This window comes from Morone saxatilis, unplaced genomic scaffold (genome assembly GCF_004916995.1).
Source record: "Morone saxatilis isolate NCDOM2014 unplaced genomic scaffold, NCSU_SB_2.0 Contig6, whole genome shotgun sequence".
In the NCBI taxonomy this organism is placed as follows: Eukaryota; Metazoa; Chordata; class Actinopteri; family Moronidae; genus Morone; species Morone saxatilis.
Genome location: NW_023340206.1, coordinates 2,036,603 through 2,040,444, shown reverse-complemented (window position 1 = coordinate 2,040,444; position 3,842 = coordinate 2,036,603).

The window sequence follows — 3,842 nt, the reverse complement described above, 5'->3', positions numbered from 1 at the left end:
GTCAAACTCTGCACATACATCATTCTGCACAGTGAAGATCAAACATCCAGCTGTAGGAACAAGAAGAAAACTGATTTTGAGTGTAGGGGAACTTTAATTAAAAATACAACATATTTAATTAAAAATAGTTCTAGTTTAATTAGGTTGCTTAAGAATTGTGTTCATACATACACAGACATGTTTAATCCTAGACTTTATAAATATTATGGCTGCTTATCAGAGTGTATGTGGTCCGCTGCGTGGCTCCTGACAGCACCCCTACTGGTCTGCATTAAACCTGTAACCTGCTCCTGTTCCCAGAGCCGCAGCAGAGTCCAGACCTCGGGATAACGGGCTGCCGTGAATCTGCACCATCTGTCTGTCTCTGAAACCTGACAACTGAAACCAGCAGCAGGGATCCTGCGATGTACCAGAAGTGACAGGTAAGCTCCAGATTCATTTAGTTGATCTAACTTTCTCTCATGAGTAACCTATTGAAAGATAATAGCCCACTCATTATCGTTTTTATTCATTTAGCCGCGACGTTGAAAGAATCAACACCGAACTCCGTTTAAAAATGATGGTTTTATTGTTGCTCAACATTCCGGAAAACACGTTTTAGAATAAAACATTTAAAAAAGCTAAAGTTAGGGTCCTTTCTTTAATTCGGCTCACATATACCAATCAGTAGTCAGAGCAGTAAAATGTTTTCCCTGAAAAACAAATCGTGCTTGATGCAAGCAGTAGAAACTAACAGTCTGGTACAGCCGGCATTAAATAATAGTTTTTACATTCACTGAGATGCTGCTTTCCTCCAAAATAAATCAAAGTGTGCTGTAAACCCTGCAGGTCCTCTGACAACACTTATATCCGAAACCTTCAAGTAGGCGACCCCATAAACGAGCCGGTCAACTTTGGATACAGGCTGCAACAATATCTCCTCCCTTGCCCTGTTTCACTTCAGTAACCAAACCCTTACTGATTCTACTCCAGTTAAGGATAAGCTGGTCTGTGCTTAATGTTCTGGTACTACAGTAAGTTTGTTTTGGTCTTCTGTAATCAAGTAATCAAGTAAACTGTGCTTAAAATCTCCACCTGATGTGCTGTTAGGGCCAGCAAGGTGTGTTATAGTGGAGGATTGTGGGAATAATACAAAAACTAATTCTTATAAAATACATATATAAAAACATAAAATGTTTGCTGCTTTTGTATATTGAACTGAAGAAGCTGGTTCTTCATTATTCATAAAAATAAGACAAACACCTAATTTTATGGTATAGTTTATGCTGATAAAAACATTTTAGTTGGGTTGCTTAATAATAACCTTTTTTATGTGCCCCCACACAGCTGACAGCTGAATTCTCTCCCTTTTTTCATTCCTCATCAACTGTATGTGTCCTGACCCACTATCGGAGCCGAAACCACCTTGTCACACTTGTTTCTCTGCCATGGCGTGCGTCTCTCAGTCTCTGTACAGATTTAATTAGACAAACAAAAATAGTTTATTCAAGATGTAGCAGCATTTAAATCTTTAAACTGAAATTCTTCTCTGCCATCTTTCTGCTTCCATCCATTGACAGTATATATATGCTTCCATCACACCTATATGACACATGTACTGCACAATACCTCCAAACATTACTAAATATTTCTGTCAGAAAAACCTGTTGGTTTGACATGTTTTAGCACATTAATTAAAAATCACATATCCTGTACTGACAAACATTTTCCCATTTTTAGTTTTATTTTTTAAATGTATGACCTTCCTAACATCCTTGTGACCATGGCTTTCATTTCTTCTCTGGTATGAACATCAATTTGAGACTTGCTTCAGTTCAATAATCAAGCATGTTTCTTTTTTATCAGTTATGCTATTGTGCACCTGAGTACCCTTACTTCTTACTGTGTTCCTCCTGGTTAGTCTAGGTACAGACCCCTAAACCCCCCTGATTTTTGTCTCCATGCCTATTCCACAAAAACCCACGCCCTACTCTGTCTCTGATTGGCTAGTGTTTTTTGGCTTGTGAGATGGTTAAGGTCAGAGCCAATCAAAGGCAGAGTAGGGGTGAGTCTTCGCGGAATATGGGTGGGATAAAAATATACGTGCAAACACAGCTCTAGCTTAACGTTCTTAACCGCACATGTAAATGAGCTATATAGCTAACTCTGGCTCAACAGTTGTTTTGTGCATGGCCCCTGTTCAATAAACAAATGCTCAGAAAACAGCGCTCAGAATGTCCTTTTTGAAATGGATAAAAAAACACCCAAAATAATGAGGGTTAGGGTTATGTTGTGGTCAGGGGTACAGTTGAATTAGGTTACTGGTCCAATTCAGCCACTGGTTCAAACCACACACAGAAGGTTGAAGATGAAAAACACTTTCAGAAAGGTAAAACTAATCTCTGAAAAGTAGTTGTCAGGTTGTTATAAACAGACAAGGACCAATCTGGGAATAAATATCAGATTAATTTATGGTCAAAGACATTATTGTACCGTAGAGTCATTTTTAAATTTTATTTTCCAGCTACATCAGCTTAAAATCCTCCTCAGAGCTGAATGGAAACAGGGGCCACAGAGACACGCAAGGACTTACTGCTGCTAATATATAACCCCCCTAAATGGATGTGGCATTAAATCATTAAACTGGATGCCTGAATGTGTTACCCACAGACCTCCACAGTTTCACATGAGGTCAGGCTGAAGTGGAAAAGGAGAGAAAGATGGATGAGGAGAGAAAGAGCAGGTTTAGTGCTGAGGGGCTGATGGGCAGGCGGCTGGGTGTTAAGGTTTTCTAAACTCACACTGCGCAGAATTCAGACTCAGAGACTGCGCTTGTGAGTGTGTTTAACCTTTATTTATCCAGGGAAAGTTGTTAGAACTTTTTTCCCGGAAAGCAGTAGAAAACCACAGTCTTCCAGGGTCGGGGTATGAGCTTTAGCACCTCGCGTACAGGTCCCTGATAGCGGGCTAGCTGCCGGGGGAAAGGAGAGCACTCATTAACCGCTCAGCCGCTCGCAAGTGAGTGGCAGTTTTGGTGTGGAGTTTTGAGATGCTAACCCTAACCCTGGGTCAAGAAATAGCTCAAAGGCTAAAACCACAATCTCTCATTTTTACATTTCTATTTCTACACAAGTAAATAAACAAAATATGAAGTGCAAATAAGACATGTTTGGAGGTGTCAGATGGCAGCTTTTTTCACTCTGGTCCGTGCTAGGCTAGCATCTTCCCCCTGCTCCTAGCTCAAGTGAAGCTAGGCTAAGCATATCCTTGACTTATGCTAAGCTAATTGAACTTGATATCTCATATTTAGCATATTTCCTAGAATATTAAACTGTTCATTTAACCTCAATGCATTGCATTTTTTAATATGCAAATCACTGTAAGTGTCCTCACTGGGCCGCTTGTCTAGGTCTAACCTCTACACTTCATCCTGTTCCTGCTTGTGTGTGTGTGTGACTCCTGTAAGCACAGTTTTATTGCTCCAGTAGAAAGGTAAACGTTAGTGACTGCGGGGGTTTCAAAAATCAACACAGCCGGGGTTGTTTAAAACGGAGCAAGCTGAATGTTTGAAGTATTAAAAGTCAATATTTCTTTGTGACACACAGACCTGTTTCACAGTGGAGCGCTATGTGCTGGACAAAGCATCCATTGAGGGCTGTGACGGGGTCGGGGTTGGGTGCTGGTTTTGGAGGTTAAGAGTTGTTGGGTAACCACTGTAGGCCTCCTTTGCAGCTGGCCATGGATTAATGGAAATCATTGGAGATTAACTAATATGTTTTTTTAATTGATATAAACATACAGAGTAGGTAACATGACTATCTTAGCTGTGCATTTTCAACCTTCTCTCCTATTTAATATGCTAC